Raw genomic sequence first — 25,097 nt, forward strand, 5'->3', positions numbered from 1 at the left:
TCCCCTTCAGGAAGCCATGCTAGGATGCTGTGAGTCCAGCGTGTTTCCCACGACTGTGTCGGGTTGCTGTCCTGAAGCACCGCCTGACTTGGCGGGGAGGGAGGTGGGGTGGGAATTCTGGCTGGGGCTGGCCTGAGTCACGAGCCAGGAAGAGGCTTTGGGAAAAACTGAGACCACCCCTCAGCCGGGTTAAGGAGGTGAAGGCCTGTGGAAGGGAAGGGGGCCCCAAGGGTAGGAAAGGGGTCTGGAGAGAAGAAATGAGAGAGAAGAACACAGAAAAAAAAACAAGACAAGGAGAGAGGGACACGAAGATACGAAGACCCAGTGGAGAGAGAAAAAAGAAAGCCAGAGGCACAGAGGCCAAAAGACACACACACAGAGAGAAAGGAGAGAGGGACACAGTGACGAGGGGAGAACAGAACACAGAAAAAGAGAGAAGGAAAGGGGGATTCCCACCTCCCTTCCCTCGGGGGCGTGGGTGCAGGGAGAGGCCGTGGGCAGCTCCCCAGCTGGGGCTAAGCTGCCGGCCTGCTCGGCTCAGAGAAAGAGGCAGGGACTGCTCCCATCTGGAAGCAGTCAGGGTCCCTCCAGGAGGAGGGTGTGGGGAGGGAGCCAGACATGAGCCACGTCTGGAAAGAGGAAGCGTCAGGATTTTGCAAAGGCTGAGTTCGCAGGCTGCAGGGAGGTTGCACAGGCTGGCTTCTCTGGTCTGGTATTTCTCAGTGGGCAGAGAGGACAGAGCTCCAGCCCATCCCAGTCTATCTTGGGCTCTGCAGGAGGACTGGGTGGGTGAGGTTGTCAGAGAGTAGCCCACCCCCACCTCTTCGTAGATGGAAAACAGAGGCAAAAGGCAGGAAGACATCTGGCCCAGGTCACACAGTTTCCAAGCCTTCTATAAAGGCAGCCCCTCTCCCTCACTCATCCATTTAGTCACTCATTTATTCAACAAGCATGAACTGAACACCTGCCATGTGCTAAGTACCCTGTGAGGTCCTAGGGGTAGACTGAGGAAGAGCAGAAGCCTCAGGCTCCCCAGAGCTCACAGTCCGATGGGGGAGGCAACCGTGAAAACACGGTGTGCTAAATGCTGTGATGAAGGAAAACTCTGGGGTGTGGAAGCCAGTCTGGGGTTCAAGGACAGCTCCCTGAAGGGGGCTACCAGGGCAGATTGAGAGGTGAGTAGGAGCCTTCTGGGAGGAGAGGGGAGGGAGAGCATGCCAGGCAGAGGGACACTGTACCAACGAAGTGCAAATGCATCAGGGTCACAAAATTCAGCTCACTGTGCACGCCATGGCACCAGGGAAGTTTAATTATTTTGTTTGTTACTACTAATCTGACTTCCTCCCAAACCACTCCCACCTTGGTCAGCAGGAAAAAATTACATAATGTCCTCTAATATGGTTTTCAAGCTCAGTCTGAGCTGATCATTTAAACAATCTCTTTCCGTAAAGTTCAGTTGGCCTTGTATAAAAACGCTCCATCCCTCAGATAGCTTCCATCTCCTTCTGCCTCCCCAGCTGTGTGCGTGAGGTGGGGGGGTACTTAATGTGAGCGACCAGGCAGGTAGAGGAAGAGGCAGGTGCCGTCCTTAGTCCATACTGCCTGCCTCTCAGGGACAATGCTGGGTTCCTCACGGGAGGTCTCTGGCCCAGGCCACGCCCCCAGTGGTGGCCCTGGCTGGTCTGGCTCTGCAGAACCAGTCTCTGCCTTGTTGCCCTTGTAGCCCCCTGCCCAGTCCTCTACCCTCCCAGACCTTTTAGCTCACTGGCTCAATTCAGTCTCCAGGTCACTTGGAATGCAGGACAGCCCAGGGAAGCACAGGCTCAGGCCTGCCTCTCCTGGACTGCAGCGTCAGTCCAAGCTTACAGGGTGGCAGGCCCCTGCTTTTGCATGGTATCGCATAGAATGAAGGGACCATCTCCTCTTCTTGTACCTTTTCCTCCACTTTTTCCCTATTATGAACAATCCTGCACTAAACATCTTTGTACCATCCTCTTTGTGCACATGTGCAGGTGTTTCGCTGGGGTGGATTCCAGGAGGTAAATTGCTGGGTCAAGTAAACCAAGATATGTGTATTTTCCACTGATAGAGTCTATTAGTTGGCCTCCAGAAAGGCTACACCAGGTTACATTGCCAGCAGCTCTCATCCACATTGGATATCATCAGTATTTTTCAAAATTTATCAACCTTATAGACGAAAACTAATTTCCTGTTGAGTGTTCATTTTGAATTTTCATTTCCCCCAAGTGCAGGAAGGCAAGAATCTTCGCATGCCTAAATCTTTGTTATTTCTTTTGTGACTATCCTGTTCAAACACTTTGCGCAGTTTTCTATTGGGCAGTCTATCTTTTCTTGTTGATTTACAAGAGTTCTCTCTATTTTCCAGGCATTGTTCTCTTCTTATATATATGATAAATATTCTTCCTGATTCGTCATTTGTGTTTTAACATTACAATGTCTCTTTTTTTGCCAAAGAGGATCCTAATTAATATGTGGTCAAATGTAGCAAACTCATTGTTTAAGACTGTTGTCTTCTATTTTTTCTAAATTAAACTTAAAATTTGCCCAGTTCTCCTGAATTCTCTCCCACACAAGAGACTTAGTGACTCACAAGGGACTTAGTCCAACTTTCCCAGGCAATGTGAAAGCACCTGTGTCCAAGCAGCTGCTGTCACTGTTGCCCGTCTGCCACCGGCATTACCTCACAGAAACCTGGCCCCCTCAAGACCCAATAGTCAGAGCAGGGCCCTCTGCCAGGCCACATGTTCCTCTGAGGCACCATCCCATTGCCTCCATACCTAGCTCAGATAAGGGCGCCCAGCACCTGGGCTACCTGCCTGGCAGGTCTGCCTGCTTGGCCCACAGCTATGGGTGGTTCAGGCAGGTAGGGCTTGGCCTCCTTTCTTCCTCAGATAAGACTTAAGTCCTTTATTCTCCTCTGGAATCTGGCAGCTTTTTGTTTTCAGCCTACAAAACACTCTAATTTCACTCTGTCTCCCTGACCACACTGCTGGCCCCACCCAGGGATGGCTTTTCTCAATGCCTCTGTCCCCACCCCTGTCAAAGAGTGGGCTGTGTTTCCCAGAGCCAGGCAGAGGATGAACCTCCAGCATCTGCCTCACTCTCTCGCCACACCTCACACCCCAGAGGGTCCTCTTTCTCAGTTTTCACTCCCAGGCAACCCCAGAGCTGGGGATTCAGGTTGTTTCCAGTGTCTGTCTTCTCAAAAACCCTGACCCACCCCTCCTCCCCCGAGGACCCCTCCCTCTCCTAGGACAGCAGGGGCCCCTCTGCAGCAACATTCTAAGGAAGGCCACACTTGGGGATTCCAAGATCATTTTCTGCCTCAAACTTCTCTCACTGAAAAAAATTATAACTTAATTCCTTGTAGCACAGTCCTTCCAAGAGCTGCTCATCTGAATTCTAGGGTGACCACTAACATGCATATAGACATTCAGAGTAGCACCCATCAGCCACTGTACCTGAAATGTCACCATATGTATACATGATTCCGTCATCTTTCTGGGGCTCTTCCTTTAAATGCAAACATATGCAGCTCTTTCTAGCCTTAGTATAAATGAGCTTATTGTTGGGTTCCCTTGTGACAAGGAAGACCATGGCTACCAGACAGCCCAGATTTCCCAGGATTTTCAGGGACAGCCTGATTCTAAATATTAAAGTATTATATTAATTGATATCATATACCCAAAATTTGTACTCCCTTTATGTCATTCTGTTCTTTTCAATGAAGTGATTTGTTAAGTGTGTAACTACATATAGTTTAATTTTTATAACTTACTGACACTTAACCCTGATCCAGTCCCTGAGCTAGGGCTAGGGATACGAGAACAAAGACATTGTCCTTTGATTCAGGACCAAGTTCATGGCCACAGGGGAGGAAGAGTGGGCAACAACTGTAACCAGCCTGGCCAAAGCTCTGAGGATGGCACGGGGAAGGGGACAGGAGTCTCCAGTTGCAGCCTCTTCCCAGACTCGCCGATGCTTAGAGCTAGAGGTCCCAGCAGCCTCTCTACAGCTTAGGAAGGAGGCAGGCCCAGAGGAAAGCAGGAACGCCTTCAAGGGCACACAGCTGAGCTAGAGAAGTCAGGTCTTTGGTAAGTGGGCTCTGCCTACCTCCCCAAGTACTACAGGAGCCCTGGAAGTTCTGGGACTGTGACTTGCTCCCACATGGCTGGGCTTTGTTTGTTCATCATAACATGATGATGTTAATAAGAACAAGGTGCTGAGCCTCTCCTCGGCCCTAAGCTGGGCCCTTCATGCCCTGACTACCGCTCCTATCCACAAAAGACAAGTATAATCTTAAGAATAATTGGTCAAGGGGGGAGGATATAGCTCAGTGGTAGAGTGTGGTGGCCTCATGTGGGCTGGCAGTGGGGACCCAGGGAAGAACCCAACAGCCTCGGTACACCCCCCAGTCTATCTTACTGAATTATCATTACCTGTTTCGCCCCTAGTCTCCCCACCAGCCTGAACCCAGGTGAGGCTGGACCCCGGTAAGGGCAGGACCCAGGTGGCACAGGGCACATGGAAGGGCCTCCTTAAATAGTTGTTCAATGTTAAATGAATGGGTAAATAAATGAATGACTAGCCATGATCCCCAGGAACAAGATGCTCTCAGCTCCACTGGGAGCCCATTTCTCTGGAGGGAACAGGGTGGAGGTAGTGAACAGCTGGCCCCCTCAATCTCCTGCTACCGGGCAGGCCCTATCCATTGGAGAGGCCACGAGCCTTCCTGCATAAGCCTGGGCTCCAAACCAGGTGCTGGGAGATCCCTGGGTCTGGAAATTCCCTCGTGCCTGACACTGGGCTTTCCTGTTCCACCCCACCTCCCGCACTGGCCTGGACAGTCTCAGCACCATTTCTTGGAAAGAAGACATTGGCTCATGAACACAAGTTATGGAATTCACACAGGAAGTGGCCATATAAGCAAGGGGGACGGACCCTGACTGAAGAGCCAAGAACTCCAGGTTCTGACTCCCACTCCAGTAAACGCAGGCATGGGCTGCAGGGTCGGACGGACCTGGGTTCGACTCCAGCTCTACTGCTTAGGTGTTGTCAGATTTCCGGCAAGTCACTCACCTTGCTGAGCCCTGCCTTCTCTTTTTAAGAAGGGATTATAGTGAGGATTATATGAGGAGCCGGTAGGACTGACATGCAAAGATTCTAACTTACTGGTTGGTAAAGAGCTGTGCTGCTCAGAGTCTCCTGGGTGCTCTTCCCACCCAGCACATCACCCCTTCCCCCACAATCCAGCAACTAAAGAGTTAACATCTCACCCAGTAGAAGATCTCCAGGGCCCTGGTGACCCTTCCGATTGGTTGGTGTCCATATTAAACTAAAGAGTGTGAGCAAATGCTTTGTAAACTGCCAGGTACTGGTTAATTCCCCAGATGTCTTATGGGCAAGGCATGTTCTCCACTCCCAAACTGAACTGAGCCCTATTAACTCCATCTGAGAAATTGGCTCCACCTCTACCCAGATGCTCTAGGTGGCTTCCATCCCCAGTCCCTCAACATTCCTCTGCTAAGTTGGCACAACCTCCTCACTGGGCTCTGGGCTCCAGTCTCTCCCTCCATTTCATTCCCACACTGGGCAGAGCCACTTCTGAAAGCAGGGGTCTCTCTTTGACCCCTCAATGAGATGTCCACCGTCACTGACATCCCTCAGTGATGGCTGTCACAGGTTGGGTTCCTGGGGAAGGAGATTCTGAGATGACTATTTGCTGGCAGGAGGTTTATTGGGGTTTGAGCTCAAGATCAGAACCTGAGGAAACAACTGAAGCGGAACTGGGCAGAGGAACAAGTTAGGCGGTTATGTAGGCCCCGAGAAGGCCTCAGCCCAGCTCTCCAGGAGCTCTGGAGCTGGCATGATTTTTCACAATTGCACAGCTGGTGGTCATTATACCCTTATACGGACCAGTCATTGGAGGCAGGCTGGTCCCAGGAGGGGGACTGACATTAGATGAGGAAGGTCTCCTCGGCCCAAGGCAATGGGGGGAAGGGAGTCTCAGCGGGGAGCTGCCAGCCATCAGAGCGGGGCATGGTCCAGTCTGTGAGGGGAGGCACAGGTTTCTGGGGAGTGCACCACAGAGCTCACTGCAAAAGTGCCTTGGGTCCAGTAGATCTCAGGAATGTTCGTTGTCTGATGAAAAGAATCAACTTTCCATTACCTTTAAGGCAAATTTTGAATGTCTGCTCGGTACCCGAGGCTCTTCATGATCTGTTCCTAACACCCTCTCCACTCAGCACTCTGCTCTCACCCCTCCCCACGCGCTCCCAACTTTCTAACCATATTCTAACCTTCCTGCAGTCTCCCAAGCTCAGCATGCTATTTCACACCTCTCTGCTTTTGCACATGTTATTTCATCTGCCTGGAATGCCTTTAAAGGGAAAACGAAACCCTTTTCTCTTCTTCCAGCCCATTCCTACTCCTCCATCAAGACTTTGGCTAAATTCTGCCTCCCCTGGGAAACCTTCTGCTACTTCCTCCAAACCTTGTGCTCCCTCCATGCCCAGGGTGCAGACACTGGGTGCCAATCTGCATGAGATCTTCATCCAGGCTCAGATCCACAGCGCCTGGTGCCATGAGGGCCCTGGATTACTCAGGATGCACTTGTGGAAGCAGAGTAGGAGAGTCTCAGGGAATGGCAGCCAGCAAGTGCAAAGCCTGGAACAAAGAAATGTACCAGCCTGCTGGGAGAGGGCCCTGCAGGGTCTTATCCTGCCCACATAACCGTTGTTGTCATTCTTCTCCACTCACTGCCATCATCACCATCATCATCGTTGTCATCAAGGTCACGCTGTTGAGTACTTACAATATACCAGGCTGTGTGCCAAATGTTTTACAGACACACTTCCCTTTAATCCTTATTTTATCCTCACTATTAATAATCCCCAGTAGTAGGTACTATTATTATCACTACTTTACAGATATGGAAACTGAAGTTCAGGAAGTTAAGGGTTCGGCCCAAGGTCACACAGCTGGTTAATGGCCCGTCTGACCCAAGGACTTAATTCATCTCACCAGCAGGCAACTGACGGCACTGATCTCATCCCTCCCTGCCCCTCCCGACCAATCACTGTCTGCAGAAACTCCTCTCCTAAATGAGAGGACATCTCACTAAGATGATGCAGGGTGGGCCCAGCTGCAACCCCAAGAGGTTTGGGAGGGGTCTTGGGAGAGGCTGGGAGAGCACATGCAGAATCACATCGGCCCCTCTAGATCAGACCAAGACGGCATTTGATTTGGCTACACTTACAAGTGGTGCTTGGAGGGCTTGTCCCCTCCTCCAGTCTGTGAAGAGCGCATCTGAAGCCCTGAAAGGAAAGAGCCCCATCCAAGGTCACACTGCATGTCAGGGGCCAGCCCAGGATACAGCCTGGACTCGGGGCCCCCAGACCAGGGCTCTACCCGTTGCCAGGCCACTGCAGCAAAGACCACCTTTGAGGGGATATTTGAGGGCTCAGGGAAGAGTGCCTCCTCACCCGCACAAAGACGTTCCTCCCAAGGCTGCTGGTGATGCCTGGAATTCCTCCACAGCGATGAGCCTCCTGACTCTCCACTCAGGTCCAAAGCCTCCACCCAAGCTGGGAACCTCCCGCCCCACTCCCTCGCCTTAGGAAATGCACAAGTGTCTGGTTCTCAGGAAGCTCTGGGAGGGAGCAGACCCCAAACCCGATCCTGACAGGGACAGATGAACAAATGAGAGGCAGCATAACTTAGCAAGAGGCTTTTAGTTTTAATCAGGCTCCAAGCGTACTGACCATGTGAACTTTGGGAAGATATCTGGTTGTTCTGGGCCTCAGTTTCCTCATCTGCAAAATGGGAATAAGCGTTATTATCTGGCAGCATTGTTGTGGGGATTCAATGAGATAGATATTAAGGATATTTGATGAGGCAACAAGGCCTAGTATCCAGGAGACAAAGGTGGCTGGATTATTATTGAATCTGGGGTCGGGCAGAGCTAGTGGGTTTGTCTACTTCTCTCCAGTCCTTGCTGGGCAACATAGAAGTTTCTCGGCCTAGCACCTGAGACACGCACCCTGCCTTTTCACTTCTCATTCACTCACGCTTTAGTATACCAGCATTCTCTTTCACACCCTAAGCTTTTACTGAAATTACATGTCTGTTTACGACACTGACCCCCTAAAGGACCATGATCTTCTCTGGTTCCTCCATGTCCCTGGAATCCAGCACAAGGCCTGGCCAGGGCTCCCAATGCCTAGGGGCTCTTAAATTACAAGGAGTTCTGTAGCCTCTGAAGACAAGCTTGGCTCCAGGGGTTGGGTGAGGCAGGAAGGAAGATGGAGTGTGAGGATGGCCCTTCTGCTAGAAATCTCCAAAGGTAGAAGGAAGCTGCAGAAGATGTGGTGGACTCCCCTGGAAGCATTCGAGCAGACCTGGGTGGGTATTTGGCAGTGATGTGATCACCAAGAACCAGGTGATCCAGAAGACCTACGAGCCTGGAGAGAATGTCTGAGTAGGAAAGCTGCTCCAAGGCCCTCAAGTCCAACCCCCTCAGCAACCCGATGGGGAGACTGAGGCCTCAAAAACGGGAAAGACTTCCCCAAAGTGAGTCAATGCCAAATCCAGGACTAGAAGCAGGTAGGTCTCCAGGCTCTGCAGAAAGAGGACAGGCCTGTTCTATTTGTCTTACAAAACAGGAGACCAAGGTCCAAAAAAGAGGCAGAAACTTGAGGTCACCAAGAGAGTCTGTGACAGACCATTTCTCTGGCTTCAGGGCTACCCCACGGATGCCTGGGCCCTGAGGTTGCTGACTGGAGGAGGAGGAGCCAGAAGCCTGATCCCCACCCCAGCCAGACTGGTATGAGTCACACTTCCTCAGGCCGCTGGGTAGCGTCTTCTGACTGGAAAAGCCACCACACTCTCCCCTGACACTGTTCCATCTGCCAAAACACCAAAACTCTGGGAGGAGAGGCCTACAAGGCCCTTTACCCACCCACCGAGAGTCTGAGGAGGAAACTGGGCTCAGAAAGGGGAGTGGCTGCTCCAAGACCTCACAGCCACCCCGGCCTGGCCAGCGGGCCTTGACCCCAAGCCCATTCTCTCTTGGGAGAGAGACAGACTTTGGCTCAGAGGGGAGAATGCAGTAGCCTGGACACATCCAGCGGTGCAGAGGGAACAGCCACGGCCACTTGGCAAACAGTGGCAGCCTCTCCGTGGGGGAGCAGCCTTTGAGAACTGGGAGAAGAAACAGCTCAGAGGTACACATCCCTCAGCGGGGCTCCCTCAGACCCATGCTGTTCCCTCAGCCGCCCCCTCCCTGCCCCCAGCACCCATCATCCTAGTTGCTGCGCTTGGCCCTGCCCTGTCTCCACAGCATCACATGCCTCTAACTCAGTGTGATCTCTCTTGCTGCCGTGCCTTTGCATGTGCTGTTCCCTGCCTGGAATGCTGTCCCCTCCTTGTCCCTCTAACTCATACCCATCTTTTCTCCTTCAGCTGAGGCTTCTCTAAGAGGCTTCCCAGGCCCCCTCATGTGGCCCTTCCTGCTCCCCGAAGCAGATCAGGGGCCACCCACTCTAGATTCCCCAAGCCCAGGTGCCTCCTTCCCTCTGTCACAGTGCAGGTCACACCATGGTCACTGTCTGTATCTGCCTCCCACAACAGGCTGGAAGCCTCTAGAAAACAGGAGTGGGCTCTGACTTAAGCAACATCCACAAGTGCAGCAAAGAGCTGACCACAGAGGATGGACTCATTCATTCATTCCACAGATGATGACAGGACACTATGTGCCAGGCACTGTTCTAGGTTCAGGGGCAGAGCAGGGAACAACACAGATAAAATTCCTGCTGCATGACACTCATTCTGTGGGGGTTGGAGAGGGGGAAGGGGGGCAAGTGATAGTGAAGGTCTAATAGTCCAAATCAATTTGGATGGTGTCAGGTCCTTTGAAGAAAGTCAAAATGTTTTTTGAACTGCAGATAGAGAGACAGGGGCTTCAGACAGGTACAGCAGGCTAGGGGGAGGTAAATTCCAGGCTTATTCACCTATAGGTCCTTCCACTACATTCCTCTCAAGGGCTGGCAGGTGGTGGGGGCAGGCAGCATGTAGGAAGGAGGACTTGGGGCCCCCTGGAAGTGCCAGACGTCTCTCCCACCCACAGACACGCTTCCTGGCTCTCCAGGAATTTGATTCAGCGACAGTTACTGAGCAGTTAGCTATGAAAAAGTCACAATAGCTGCCATTTATTGGGGGCCTAGAGAGTTCCAGGGGCAGAGCTGGCTGCCCTCTCTCACGGAGGCTCTCAACAGCCTGCTGGGGTTGGGTATTTTTCAGGGTCACACAGCTTGTCCCTGGCCCAGCTGGGATCTGAGCCCAGGTCTGGTGACTCCTGGGTCCATGTGCTTCCCACACACCCCACAGACCCCCAAAGCCTTGAAGGGAAAGCAAGTGGTCCCAGCGGTGAAAGGAACCAGAACCTGAGTCTGGATTCCGAGGTCCTAATCCCAGCTCAGATTTGCTGTGTTGGGAGGAACCCCTTTACTCCTCTGTGTCTCAGTTTGCTTCGTGTCTAGAGGAGCCCATTCTCCAAGCCCACCTGGAGGGGTTGCTGTGAAGGTCAGATGAGATACAGTGTGTAAAGATTTGGATAAATACCACAGACACAACAGTAACCCCTCCACCCCTGAGACCCCCACCAGGCCACCCTCCCTGCCCCTCCAACCCTGACCTGGTGTCGGGGCCTAAGCCGAGCTGGCCAACCACACACGGCAGGTCTGCTGCTGAGCCTGAGTGGAGGCAGGAGGCTCTGTGAACTTTGAGCACCTCACAGCCTGGCAGGCAGAAGGCCAGTGTCAAGGCCAGGGCTGAGGCTGAGAACAGGACTGCTAGTCTGGGGCAAGGTGAGGTCCAGGGCCAGGGTCAGGTGTCCTGCAGGTTCATGCTGAAGCAGGATGACTCAGTAACCTCCCCACTTCCCTCCACCCAGAGCCAGAGGCCGGGCCCGGGCATGGAGGGGAGGCACAGCTAGCATTTGCTAAGGGCCTACTGTGTGCTGGTGCTTTCTCAGGCATTATCTCATTTAATCCACTAGTGAAGCACAGAGAAGTTAAGTAACTAGCTCGATGTTGCATGAGGAGTGTATTCATTTGCTCCAGCTGCTATAACAAAGTGCACAGACTGGCTGGCTTACACAACAGAAATTTATTTTCTCACGGTTCTACAGGCTAGAGGTCTGAGGTCAAGGTGTTGGCAGGGCAGGTTCTTCTGAGACTTCTTGGCTCGTAGGAGATCATCTTCATGTTCACGTGGCGCCCTCCCTCCACTTGAGTCTGTGTCCAACTTTCCTCTTCTTATAAGGGCACCAGTCATATTGGAATTGGATCTGCCCTAATGACCTCATTTTAATTTAATTACCCCTCTAAGGACTGTATCTCCAAGTACAATCACATTCTGAGGTACTAGTGGTTAGGACTTGAACACATGGGTTTAGGGCAAATTCAGTTCAGCCCATAACAATGAGTAAGTGGCAGAGCCAGACTGAATTTGGGTCTCTCTGGCTAAAATCTACCCTTCTTCTATGGTATCACATGACACTTCTTCCTCTCCCCTGAATCCAAGGCTGATTTCTCATCAGCCAGCCACCAGGGCAGCTAGCATGTTCCAAGCATCCACTGCATACCAGGTGTTTTGTCCCCTGTGAGGTGGGCACCTTGAAGAACTGAAACTCAGACAAGGGAAGTGACCAGAGGGTACACAGGGAGTCCATAGCTGAGGCAAGACATGAACACACATGTCTGACCCGCCCCACCCCACTTGCCACACTGCTGCCCCTCCTGGGGTAATATTCACACTACTTGACCACAGTATGACCACACAGCATGGCCAAATGGATGCTGGCACTCCTGTCAGGGTGAAGGGCTACCGGGCACTAACCACTGAATTACTGGAGTACCCGGCAGAAGAGGGAGCCCTAGAGGAAGTTCAGGGAAATGTCTATTTATGAACCAAAAGAGACGTGTATCCATCTTTGTACACCCATTGAAGCAGTCCCGATGCATACAGTCTGAATAGCAGCCCCACTTTCTACCATCAGTCATTCTTTTGGGGGTTAGGACCATCACTAAAAGCCAGAGTGGAAAACTGCCAGAAACTCCTCCTAACCTGGAAGGTGCTTGACAAGAAAGCGTTTCTTTCCTTTGAAAATAAAAGCCATGGCTAAGGAATTATAACTCAGAAATAAAGGTCCAGGCTTGGATGCAGCCAGAGAAATCACACTATCCAAGCCCCTTAGTGTACAGATGGGAGACTGATGCCAGGGACAAAGATCTGCCTGGTTTGCACAGGGAGCTGGGCCGGAGCCAGGGCTTGCACGCTCCCTGACCACATCTGCCCAAGTTCCCTGACCCCACCGGAATCCGCTTTCCATGCTCACCCACTGCTCACACAATGAGGGCTTGTAAGTTCAACAGCCTCTTGGTCTGCTGATTTCCCCTGGAGATAAGAAGCCCAGAACAGGACACCAGAGTCCCTGGGGTGTCCCAGCCGGCCCTTACCCAGGCTGGGCTGAATAAGCCAGGCAGCCATCCCTGGAGGAGATGCCTCATCCACCTGCCCATCCAGGACCAGGCCAGCTGACCATGCTGTTGACCACGGGGCCTGGATGGGCCCCTATCCATGAGTGAGAGGGCAGGGGCCTCGTGGTGTCATTGGAACTCCCTCCACCCTGAACCCCCAAGTAAGTGAATCCATTCAGAACACAGACTCTGAAACCAGACAGCCTGGATTCAAGTCTTGGCTTCACCACTTGGTAAGTCCATGAATCAAGCAAGTTATTTAACTTCCCTATGCTTCAGCTTCCCTTTCTGTACCATCGGAATGATAACAGTAGTGCCTTCCTCAAAGAGTTGTGAGGATTAAATGAGTTAAGACAAAAACTGTATCTTGCCCATTGTAAGCTTCAGCCAAGTTGTTAACTTTAAGTTTTATTGACTGGAGTCACCATCACAGATGACAACAGCACAAAAACTAACTTCAAGTTCCAGCTCTGCCTCTTTCTCACTGTGGGCAACCTTTCTGATCCCCAACCCCCAGGGTCACCACGACCATCAAAGGTAACCATGGCATGAACCCTGGGAAACAGTCCACAAATGTTGAATTCCTGTGACTATCACCAGAAATTAAAATGAAAGCAGGTTGACAGACAAGTATCCTTTTTTTCTTTTCAGTACTGGGCCTGCCCTTCAGCTCCAAATAGTAGGACTTAGCACTGGCTGGGGTGGGAGGGCAGCCCTCGCCCCCACCCCCGCCACAGACGGTTCACTGACCCCGGCTGCTTACCATGAGCTGAAGCATCCTCCCTTATATAATCATTCCCCAGATGTTTGTTCGGGAAGCACAGAGTTGGTGGCTGATGAACTTTATTCACCCATCTGGGAGGGCACCTGAGTTCAGTCACGCACTGGCCCTGGGCACATACCCTTGGGTCACAGCGCCCTGCGTGCTGCCCTGCTCTTTCACCCTTTCCTCCTCTCCCTCCCCGCCCTCCCTCCTCCTTCATCTCGGTCTCTGCTTCCTGCCTCCCTCCACTCAGCTCACCCTACCTCCCTCCCACTCAGGCCCTGGTTTTGAGGACAGACCTTGACCTCCCAGCTCCTAGGCCTTTCACTAGAGGCACTCAGGATTTCAATCTTTGGAGTTAAGAAGAGAGGTTATTAAGAATAGTGGAGACAGCAGAGCAGAGGTTTGGAGGATGGAAAGCACTGATGTGTCTGGGGACCTGTCACCTGGTGCAGGTGACCATCGGCTATGTATATGGATGGGAAAGGAGGCTGCATGGGGGCTCCCCTTGTGATCCCTCAAGAACACTGAGATGCTGACACCAGCAGAGCTATGGGGCAAACCCCTAATGGTTGGTGTGCTGCCGCCTGGGACCAGAGCCCACTCATAGGGTCCGAGGTGACCCAGCACAAGGACCTCTCAGCAGGTGAGCTGGAGCCAACTCACCAGCTCTGGTTGAAGTTCTGGGAGGTGTGAGCCTTGGAGGGGCCTGGCTGAGCCCTCCAGGTCTCTCAGGTCCAGCAGCCGCAGCCGGGGTTTAAATCTCCTCCCAGCCCCTCGAAAGCCATCCAACCACTGCCTCTTTCTGAGCCTATGTTTCCTCGATTCTAAAATCAGACTAATTTCTCACTTTTTGTTGGGACATTCACAGAGGTGATGCCAGTAGTCATACCTGGAGCACAGCAGGAGCTTCAGAAACAGTAGTCCCCTCCCTTGCCAGCTAATCCATTACCCTCTGCTCTCAGCTCTGAGGGCAGGTGAACTGAGCACCCCTATTGTTCAACAAGGCTTTACTGTCCACCTCCTAAAATGTTTATTGTGAGGGATTATCGTTACTATTATTGATCATAATAAACACTTACTGAGTAATTACTGTGTAAATACGTGGCCCACTTTACATAAGTGACTTCATTGAATCCTTTCTACTACCTTAGAAGGTCATCATTTCCTTTACTTTACAAAAAAGGAAATGGAGTCTTTAAAGGAGCCCAGAGGAAGAGGCAGAGCTAAAATTCAGCCCCAGGTCTGTGTGTCTAAGAGTTGAGCACCTTCCTGTTTTCTCTGGTTGTTCCCAGCATATTTTGTGGCCCATCATTTTCCTGGCAGCCTCCCTGCTTGGTCCAGTTTCCAGGGCATGAAGTAGTGAGTGCGTAGGGAGGCAGCATGGTGGAGCCGAAATAGCCCAGGCCTCAGAATCAGAGAATCAGGTTGCAGTCCTGGCTCTTCCACCCTTGAGCTGAGTGGCTTTGAGCAAGTTGTTGTACCCCTCTGAGCCGCAATTGCCTCATCTAAACAACAGAGATCAGAGGAAGTAATGTGTGCACTCAACGCAGATTCTGACCTAAATGCCTCTTTCCTTCTCATTTCACACACGGGTATGAGAATCACTTCGCACACATGACCTTGCCATGGTCATAGAAGGAATAATTACCAGAACTCTCTGCTTAGCTGTTGGACCCAGAATGTAACCATCTGGCACCAGCTGATGAATGAACCCTGTTCACCACCATTTTCAGAAACCCCAAGCATCATTCCTGATGTTCTAGACCAAAGCAAATGCCTCCAGATAGTCTAGAACCAGGGAGATTGGGAATTCAAGGAGACTATTCAGAGTCCAAGGGAGTGGATTCTATCTGTGGCTCTGCCCCAGCATGCTGTGTGATCCTGGACAAGAATCTACCCTCTCTGAGCCTCAGTTTCCCTACCTATAACATCCAGGCTTTGAAGGCAGTTCGGCCTTTCCTGATTGTAGAGAATCCCTCCTGAAGGGTGCTTGTCCCCTCCCCCAGGCCCTAGCCCTGAGCACCGATGCACGTCAGGCCAGGGCAGAGGCCCTGTCCTTTGGCCACCAGGAAAATAAGCCCCAGAGCACAGGCAATTTAAGTAAAATAACCCAACCAGATCTCCCAGGGAGAAACCGAGACAGTTGTTTGGTTATAAGGAGACTCCCTCAAGTCAGAGGGAGCAAGATGTGCACGTTCACAGTCAGAGTCCATGGTCTCATCACTGACAAGCCCCAGACTGGATGGGAAGGGCCTCTTATCAGTGCTTTATTAAAAATCAACCAGAAAGTCAGAGAAAGGGCTTTCATCAACTTGCTTGAACTGAATAGTCTCTGGTCCCACAAATCTACATCATCTAAATCCAATCACTGTATTTCCATGATTCTTATGTCTGATGACTCTGAATGTAACAGTCTCTGTTCCAAACATCTGGTTCCTGTCCCTAACACCGTGGTGGTTCTGTTATGCTTCCAACATTCATGAAGTCTAAAAGCCCATTCTCCTACACATTCTCATTAAGTGCCTATGATGTGCTATGACGGTTCTGAGTTTGATATCAGGGACACAGCAGCCAGCACTGGCAGAGTCCCTGGATTCACAGAGCTTACAGTCCAGAGGCAGAGAGTACAAGCGTGAGCCCGTTCTGACAGTGTGGGGAGGACCGTGATGGAAGAGGCAGGGGGGGTTGCAGAAGCCCTGGGCAGAGCACAGACCCACATGTAGTGGGTCAGAAAAGACCTCCTGAAGAGCTGCCAGCTAAGCTGCACCTGGAGGCAGAGGTGGACGTTAACCAGAGTTCTAGTTCACAAGAACATCAGGGGCAAAGTCTGGGATAGGGGTGGGGGCACCTTGTCCAAGGAATGGAAGGTAGTTGCTTATGTCTGGAATGCAGAAATTCAGGCGAGAAGTGAGGCAGGAGAGTTAGGCTGGGGTCAGGTTACACAAGGTCACAGTAAACAATTACAACTTCATCCTAGAAGTAATGGCCATGGGAAGATTTTAAATCGGGAGAGAACAGATTAGTATTGCATTTTAAAGAAACCCTTGGACTGCTCCGAAGAGCTTGGTCTAGAGGTGATGATATGCAGGTGGGGAGACCTTGGGTCTTTCCATGGTCTAGGCAAGAAATACCATCACTTGGACCAGGATCAGGTGATGCAAACAGAGAGAAGAGACAGATTTGAGAAGCTTGGGGATGAACCGACCATGGGGGTGAGGAAGGGAGAGGAGGAGACTTGGAGGAGTCCCAGCTGTGACACACGGTGAGGGTTGGTCAGCCAGTATGAGCAGCTTAGCAGTAGGAAGGGGCAGCTTATGGTTTTCTAGAAGGTAGAAAGGTGGGAGGTGGGAAAGTGAAAACAAGACTATCACATCCAGACTATCATTTAAGAAGTTTAACTGATGCAAGGCGAGGAATTCAGTAAATGCTCAGTGAATATTTCGAAGTGAATGTATCAGAGAAATGACTAGGGAGGGAGCGTGCCATGACTGCAGGCTGCAGGAAGTATTCCTTTGTTCTTTTGGCTTGTTTTATCTGAACATGGGAGATACTAAAATAGAGGTTCTCTAATTTCCCATTGTAACTGGTTAGTGGGATGTGAAATCAATGTTCAGGGTTGTGGACCACCATTGTTACTCTTAGTGGAATAGGATAGGAGAGAAAATAAAATATCATAGTGTACCACCACAGGAAGTATTGTTTTGTCAAACTCTGCTTTCAGCTGTATGTATATATATCTGTGTCCCTGGTCATGTGATAATATGCATTTGTTACTATGGGCTGTTGTAACAAGCAGAGAGACAGAGAAAGAAAGAAGGAATGAGAGAGAGAAAAAAAAGAAAAAGAAAGAAAGCAACAAAGAAAGAAAGGGAGAGAAAAGAAATCTGAAAACCTCTTGATAGAATTTGTTTGCTTATAAATAGGAAAGATTCTAACGTTCTCTGAGAGTCAACTTGTGTGGGGGTAGTATTCTGCAATTCTGTTTGCCCTGGGACAGATGGTAATAAATTGAGCACACAACCCTTTGCACGCAATAATGTAATCATGCAGCCCAAGCCTGATAACAAAGTTCCCAGAGTTCATTGGCCCTCAAGGACTAGACTAGCCTGGAAGGCTCCTGCAGCATGGTGTAGATGAGACCGCTGCCTATAGAGGGCGCTGTAGCAAGGGGCCAAGAAAACAATGATCCAACAGACCTGATCGGCGGGAAATGGCCCTGCAAACATGTTATTATTAATAAGCTGTTCTTGTCCAGGTTAGTTGGTGACAAAGCCAGGCCTGGAATCCCAAGTCCTGACCTCCAGCCAGGGACCCATTTCCTGCAGAGTGTGGTGGTAGGACACAATCTGTTTCTTGTCAGAAAGACAGATCAGACAAGGAGGAAAGGGCAGAGGGTCCAGGTAATTGATAAGGACTGACAGGCTAAAATAAGAGAGAGACAGGGGCAGAGGAGGGGACAGAGGAGGGAGGGAATGAGTAGTGTGTAGGGTGAGGGGTGTAAGGTCTCAAGAAGGAGACTGACAGGCTAACAGGACAGGGGACGAGGTCTCCCAGAGCCTTCCCTCCTCCCTGGGCACCTTCGCTGGGGCTCTCTCAGATGAGCACCTGACAATGTAAGAGCTCACCAGAGATTCCCATGCATGTGGCACCAAGGACTGTCCCCTCGGCCAGCCCACAGGGCCCCATGCCCTGTGATGTGCTTCCCTTCTCTCAGACCTGCCCCTCACTGGGCCTTCTCATGCCCCGTACCCCAGCTGCACTGAACCACTTACTGCTTTATACTCTCCCCTCTGGTCTTTGCTCCTTCTGGCTGAAATGCCCTGAACTTCCTCCTGAATCCCATAGTCCTGATCCCTCCATGCCCAGCAGGGCTCTCCCAACCACGGCAGCTTTCCTCAGCGCTTTGACTAGAACCTGGCCCCTCTCTGTTCTGAATATTCTGCACAGATTTCTATCAAAGCATCCAAAACTCTTTAGGATCTTAAACACATTTGTGTCAGTGCCCCCATCCCAACTGCAAGCTCCAGGAGCCCAGCACCAGACCTGATGTGTCAGAGGTTCGATAGGTAAACATTTGTTGGATGGATGGATGGACAGTGGGTAAAGATAGTAGGACAGAGAGATGGAAGGGCGGCATGGATGAAGGGGAAATACGTAGTTACAGTGGTGATGCAAAGAGTTTAAAAAAGCTCTTGACTGGGAGTCTAGAAGCTTTCCCATTCATTAGCTCTATGACCTGGGACAAGTCACTCCCCCTCTCTGGACCTCAGTCTCCCTGTACAGAGTAGAATGCCTGAGTTCTGATCCCCAAGGGCCCTTCAGCTGCCATGTTGCCACCACGGTGGCAGATGCCATCATACTCTGTCCGAACACACAGGTCAGCTTAGCTCCTGGATGCAGGGATGAGGGCAAAGGGTCAGAGGAAGCCTGGAAGCCAAGCTAGGGAAGGGCAGTGCCTGAGGTCTGGACCTGGCCTCCTGGCAGGAGACCAGCTCTGATAGCAACTCAGGAAACCATTTGTTCCCGCTGCCCCACCACCACCACCATACTGGGAAATCTGGAGGCTGAGGCCTTGGTAGATTTGACCAGCAGTCTTCTGCCTCTTTGCAAGCCAGGATCTCCTGGCTCAGAGGGTCGACCAGAAGTCCATGGCTCTAACTGAGGGAGCCTCCCTCTCTACTGGGTCTCTTCCCCATACTCAAGGTCAAAGCCACCTTCCATTTTTTTCTCTGTAGTAGGAGAAAAAAAATCTCTGTGCCTACCAAAGAACATCTCACGTTGTGTTCTCCTGAGCGATAAAATCAGGCCCCTGCCTCTGTTTCCCTGTCCAGTTTTACAAATGTTTTTCCCATGCTGTAGAATGAATGAATAAATCATAATAGTAGTTGTCAATAGTCATCAAGCGCTCACTATATCCAGGCACAATTCTATACCTTCTACATGGATTAATTCACTCACTGTACCATGGAAGCACAGAGGAAGGGCCTCTAACAGTAGAGTTAAGGATTGGGACAATCAGGGAAGGCTTCCTTGAAGAAGTGATAACCTGAGCTGAATTCTGAATGATTAGTACGAGAGGGGGTAGGGCAAGGGGCACTTCCTTAGAGAGGACAGCAGGAGCAAAGACATGGAGACAGCAAGGAACTGCCAGAATCTTCAGGGAACCCCAACAGCTGAAGATGTTGAGGTATCAGGTGGCAGCAGAAGGCAGGGCTGGAGAGGGGGCTGCAGAGAGGCACAATCCAAGTGCTTCCAGGCTCAAAGGAAGACAAAGTGTGGGAGATGGAAATGTCTTTGTGGAGGAGGCAGCCGGGCTTGGAAGACAGCTAGGACTGCAGCTGGTAGATTGGGCTGAGAAAGTCATTCCAGGCAGGGGGAACGCACGGAGGTGGGAGAGTGGGAGAGAAATATTTAGGGAAGCATTTGATTTGGCAGGATGGGAGGAGTATTTGTCGTACGGTGACTGCTGAGACACTAGCAAAGCCCGTGCACAGAATCTGGCCCCACAGAGGAACGGCTGGAGTTCTGTCTCCAAGACCCAGTTTTAAGTTCTATCTGTGTGACCCTGGATGAGTCACTTCTGAGTCTCAATTTCCGCATCTGTCAAATAGAGGTGATAAGAGACTACCCAAGAAGTTGGCTTAGAGGTTTAAAAACGAGATTGTGTGTGGAAGGACTTTACAAACCCTAAGGCATTCTGCCTTGTCCCCCAATCCTTGTACTGACATAAGAATCACCATAGGCGCTTTTAAAAACCACAACATATCACAGGCCAACCTGGAATCAGAAGAAGGTTGGACTGGCATTTTTTCTTCCAGCTCTTCTTTTTCATTATTTCCACGCGTAGTCCCGATGCTCTATTAACTTTAGATCTGCCAGCTTCTGACAACTGGAAAGAAGAAAATGCAGCAAGAAGAATAATTAAGAGAGCGTGGAAGTTCCTGGGAATACATTGGTTTTGGAGGGTTTTCTGGTCAGGGCTCGACACCTATGATAAGGGACAGAAAAAGAAAGACCTTTTTGCTTTCTCAAAATGTGGGTAGCCAAAGGGACTAAAGGCACCTTTTACCTCCAGTCTGGAGAGTTCTGAGAGAAAAGAGATCCTCAACCAATACCCCCAGCTGCAGTGTGGCTGGGCATGTAATTCAATTAAAAGCACACAGCGCCCTACAACTTACAACATATTTGTAATATTGTATTAATTTGTCTGATCCTCCCTATATCCCTGTGAGATAGGGTTTCTTACTTATTCTCCTTTTACAGATAAGGAAACTGAGGCTCAGGGGCAGGGAGTGACTAGCCCAAAGCCCATAGGTAGCCAGGGATAGAGCAATGGTTTTCACCTGGGACTCCTAGGTTCCAAGGCCTCCCTACTACACCCCATTCTGCTTCTTGTATGGATTGTAAAATAGTAGAAAGCTCAGAGCCCTGTTTCAGGTCTGCAGAGAACATGCTGTGTAACCCCAGACAGATCTCTTGCCCTCTCTGGGCCTCACCACTATCAATCTTGGCTGGTTGTTACAGGGATTAAAGGATGTGATAACCTTAAAAGTATCCAGCACAGTCCCTGGCATGGGATAACACCCAAGATGACCACAAGAAGGGTGATGAGAATGGGGAAAGTGATAGTGCATATGTACAAAGGGTGTGGCAACATAATAGAAGGAGGGGCCAACTTTGCCAGGCCAAGGGCTTCCTTGGGGAGGGGAATTTGGACAGAGATTTGAAGAATGCAGAGACAGTTCCCTCCCTCTCCTCCCTCCATCTAGTTCCCTGTGACTAGAGGACTAGTGCTTGGGATGTGTAAGAGGAGAGTGGCCAGAAATGAGGCTGAAGAGGTAGGAGTGAGGGGAGAATATCACAGGGGCCTTGAATGTCAAGCAAGGAGTCTGGCTTTTGCCACTGAATGGTTTTAAGAGGGCAAATGTCATGATCCATTTTGTAGATGTGCAATCTAGAAAGGTCGTTTTTGCCGCAGTGTGGACAACAGACAGGAGGGGAGCCTGGAGGCAGAGACCCTTGTGGGGGAGCGGGGAGGACTGATGGAGATTCCCCACCCAAAGTCCCTGGAGGCCACCTCCTATTTAGGGAAGCTCAAGGAAAATGATGAATGTAGAAGTCCTCTGAAACTGCCAATAGCTGCCAGCCAAGGTGTGAAGGGTGGTTTGTCAGGCTTACCTGAAGTAAGAGGCCCTTTGGAGAGGCCTGGAGCCTCCAGCCCCACTGGCTAGTGCCTGCGTGTAAAGGACCGTGGGAGTTTGCATCCCCAGGTTCCCTGGGACTTGAGCATATCTCTCCATTGCTCGGTTGCTGAGTCTGAGCCGCACTGCACAACACCACATCAGGGAGGGGAGGATGCAGGTTTTCTAGGCCAGGGAAAAAGGGGGTCCTTTGCAAGAGGTCCCTTCCCCAGTGAGAGAGGACAAGGTGGCCAGCAGGTGGGCTAGATGAGCAGAGGTCACGTGACAATTCCCCTGTCTCCTCCCCTTCCAGGCCTGCTTAGCTTTCCAGACTCTACCCTGTCCCCGATGAGTGACGTCTTGGTGTAATAATAACGGCAATAACAACTCACAACGGTGTTTCCTGTGAGCAGGACTAACGCTTGACTAAGTTACCTGTTTACCCCCCACAACAGTTCTTTTCCAGTTGCAGAAACGAAGAGAGGTTAGGTAACTTCCCTAAAGTTGCCCAGAGCTGGTAAGCAGCAGGGCTGGAACCTGAACCCTGTCCAATCTTGGGGTCTCACCAAACACTGCTTTGCGGGTCTCCCTCCCCTCTAGGCAGAGGTAGGCGCAAGAAGGGCCCCGAGCCCTCTTAAGGGCCCGAGGATGCACAGAGAACCACTAGGGGATGCAGAGTTGAATCTCAGCGGCCCACTTATTAAACATGACTGTGAGGAGGTGACTGGATGCAAAGGGGCCTGTAGTACAATTTCAGAGTCCATTTGAAGAGATGTCTGAGCTGGTGGTCTCCGGGTTCTAAAAGCTGGGATTCCAACTGGGGGAGGATGATAGGCAGAAAGGAGAGAGGGGGAGCTCTCCTTGTCCCACACTGATAAGACCAGGCTCCCAGCCTTTTCTCTGCATCCCCCTAACCCTCAGGGACCCAGGTCTCAGCCCAGGTAAGCAGAGTTGCCTGGACCACACAAGCACACAGACTGAGTGTCAGAGGAGGACCTGCAAGAGCACTTTGTTTTCTGGGAGGCAGATTTGACTTTGCTGCCCCCAAGGCCTGAGGTGGTGGCTTCTCTCTACTCCTCCCTTCCCATCTTCGTACTTACCTACCTCTTTCCCCAGGCAAATAGGCAGACACACACACAAGCCCGAGCAATTTTTTTTTTAATGAGAAAAATTAAGTAGTAAGGAAAGAAGGAGCAATAAGACTGGATGTGCAAGTCTGGACCAATGCAAGGGGAACATTGCTTAATCTCTGCACAGCAGGAAAGTTCCTAGGAGGTCCAGGGTTCAAGGCCAAAACCTCCCTCAACCCCCAGGCCATATACCTCTCGGGTGCCTGAGAACCCACACTCCCTCACCCCACCATGCTGTCTGGTGTTTAGACAGGGAGACTCAAACTCTCCCCTATACCTCCTTGTAGGAAATGCATCCACCAGGCAATTTCTCCCCCCAACCCCTATGTTAAAAAGTTTTTCTGAATGCTTTCCTGCCCTTTTTCCCATAAAGAGGGGTAAGAGAGGATGGGCTGCAGAGGGAGGAATAGACTTAAACTGCTGCCTAGTCACACTTTCAGTTTCCCATCTTAGAAATCCAACCAGAAGTCCATGGTTCCCTCCAGAAAGAAAACAAAAAGTCTGTTGCTTCCTCTCTCCTCTCTTGCCAGCCTTTCTCCCGGAGCCCTGCTCTTCTCTCTGAAAAGAGCTGAAAAGAACTCTGAAAGATAGAGTTCGTCTTTCAGCCACTCTATCTCTGCTTCAGACTCTTGGTCTCCCTCTCAATAACATCTCTGGACCTCCTCTTTAACTCGTTTTAAAAAAGTGGGGTGATGAACGCGAGAAGAGGGAACCCTTACCACCCAATCTCTTCCTTACCGACATCTCTCTCTCCTCTTTCTGTCTCCCTCTACACACACACACACACACACACACACACACACACACACACACAACACACACACACACACACACACTAGCGACCTCCAGATGTTCCCGACCGTGAGGCGGCCATCTGCTTAAATTGCTCAGGCGCTCCGGGGAAGGGGGCAGGGACCCGGGATGCAGTAAGCTGGGAGCAAGGCCGACTGGAATGGGCGGGAGCTACGTGAGCACTTTTGAGACGCTCCCTAGGGTGGAACCCGGGCTCGGCGCGGGCTCTGCCGGCAGGCGGGGGGCGGAGCGGGGAGCGTGCCCAGAAAGGCCGGCACTTTAGAGACACTCCCTAAGTCGCCGGGCGGCTGGCCTGAGCAGCCACTGGGCGCAGGGCGGGCTGGGGGGCTGTGGGAGCGCCCAGCGTCGGGCGGGGGCCGGGGGGGGGCGGGGGGCGGGCCGCGCCGCGCCGCGCCGCGCTGAGAAAAGCGCTGGCCCGAGAGCCCGCGGCCGGGCCGCCTGGGTGAGCGTGTCGAGGCGGGTGCGGCGCAGGCTTCCAGGTGGGTGCGCGTCCCCGGGGCGGAGCGGGAGTCCGCGCAGCGGGCAAAGGACCGGAGCCCCGACCCTAACCTCGCTGCTCCATCCGGCGGGCGAGCGGCGCTGGCCGCAGGGGCGGGGCCGGGGGGCCCTCAACTTTTCCTGGACCCAGAGCGTCAGCAGCGGCCGCCTGACGCCCGGGGCTCGGCCGGAGTGGGGAACCCGAACCTCGAAGGGGGCTTTCAGGAGACAAAGGCTCTGCCAGGGGGCCGTGGGCGTGGACCGGCGCCTCTAGGGTCTTTGTGCGGACACGTGCATCTCGCGTTTGCGAGTCTTTGTGGATTTTGTTCCTGGGACGTGTATCTGCCTGTGCTTTTGTGTGTCCGTGATTCGGGGAGTCTGTTTCGCGCCAATGTCCGCGTTCCGTGGGCCCGCATTTGGCTATGGATGTTGGTGGGCGCGTCGTTGTGTGCCCGCGTACGTGGTCTGGGCCTGTCGACGTGTCTGGGTTGGGTGGCCGTGGAGTGTGTGCGCGCCGAGAGCCAGACACCGCCCCGACTCCTCGCTCCCCTGCTGTCCACCCGGGCCCCCGACTTGGCTTCAAACTTTTCTCCTGGTTCCTCGGGCAACAGCCCCCGTCCTCCTCCCCGCTGCAGCCCGGGCAGGGGGCGCTAGCAACCGTCCCCTCATTCACCTCCAGGGGTCCTTAGAGCCGCGAGGGGATAGTATAGGATCGGTGGATGTGGGAATCGGCAATGCCTGGGCACTGACCTAAGCCAAGGCTGGGCAGAGCGTGCCGGACACCCCAGCCGAACCAGCTGTAAGGAGAGAGGTAAGCACCCGGTCCTGGGCCCCGATCTGGGGCTGAAGTGAGAAGAGGAGTGGGCAGCCGGTGTTGCACACTCCACGCTTCTCGGAGAAAGTGTATGTGACCGAGAAACGCGTCTGCTTGTCGGAGAGGCCAGCCCCAGTCCCCAGTTCCGCTTTGAGATCTGCTTTCCGTTTGCATCTAGCCCTTAGGGTAGGGGGTCTAGCCCTCTGATCCCGTAGATGAGAAGGCAACTGCCGCCCAAGGCCTTGCAGGGAGGAGGAACCTTGCTCACACTAGTTTCCAATGGACAGTCCACTGGCCCACAATAGGGCACTAGGCAAGTTGCTCAGCCTTTCTGAGCCACAGTCACCCTGTTATGGA

General features: G+C 51.9%; 2 protein-coding genes and 1 long non-coding RNA gene across 9 annotated transcripts in view; 2 read left to right on the top strand and 1 right to left on the bottom strand.

Annotated features, from left to right (window-relative positions):
* Positions 1 to 6,543: 6,543 nt before the first annotated feature.
* LOC116666483 lies at positions 6,544 to 10,775 on the bottom strand. The gene is made up of 4 exons (XR_004323371.1): positions 10,715 to 10,775; positions 7,785 to 7,835; positions 7,280 to 7,337; positions 6,544 to 6,687 (listed from the first exon to the last, which is right to left on the bottom strand). It is a non-coding gene; the product is annotated as an uncharacterized LOC116666483 (long non-coding RNA).
* The window catches only part of TSKU (tsukushi, small leucine rich proteoglycan), a 33,805-nt gene continuing 17,720 nt past the window's right edge, over positions 9,013 to 25,097 (top strand). For 3 of the 7 annotated variants that reach the window (XM_032489467.1, XM_032489466.1, XM_006173319.3), the window contains exon 1: positions 23,953 to 24,737. The gene's annotated coding sequence lies outside the window, so the exon portion shown is untranslated. Of the gene's footprint in view, positions 9,246 to 23,794; positions 23,929 to 23,952; positions 24,738 to 25,097 lie in introns of those variants that run through there. The other 4 variants (XM_032489464.1, XM_032489469.1, XM_032489470.1 and 1 more) reach the window with 3 other exon arrangements.
* The window catches only part of ACER3 (alkaline ceramidase 3), a 198,693-nt gene continuing 197,452 nt past the window's right edge, over positions 23,857 to 25,097 (top strand). Inside the window, exon 1 of the mRNA XM_032489481.1 lies at positions 23,857 to 23,928. The gene's annotated coding sequence lies outside the window, so the exon portion shown is untranslated. The remainder of the gene's footprint in view (positions 23,929 to 25,097) is intronic.

This window comes from Camelus ferus, chromosome 10 (assembly GCF_009834535.1).
Source record: "Camelus ferus isolate YT-003-E chromosome 10, BCGSAC_Cfer_1.0, whole genome shotgun sequence".
Taxonomy (NCBI): Eukaryota; Metazoa; Chordata; class Mammalia; order Artiodactyla; family Camelidae; genus Camelus; species Camelus ferus.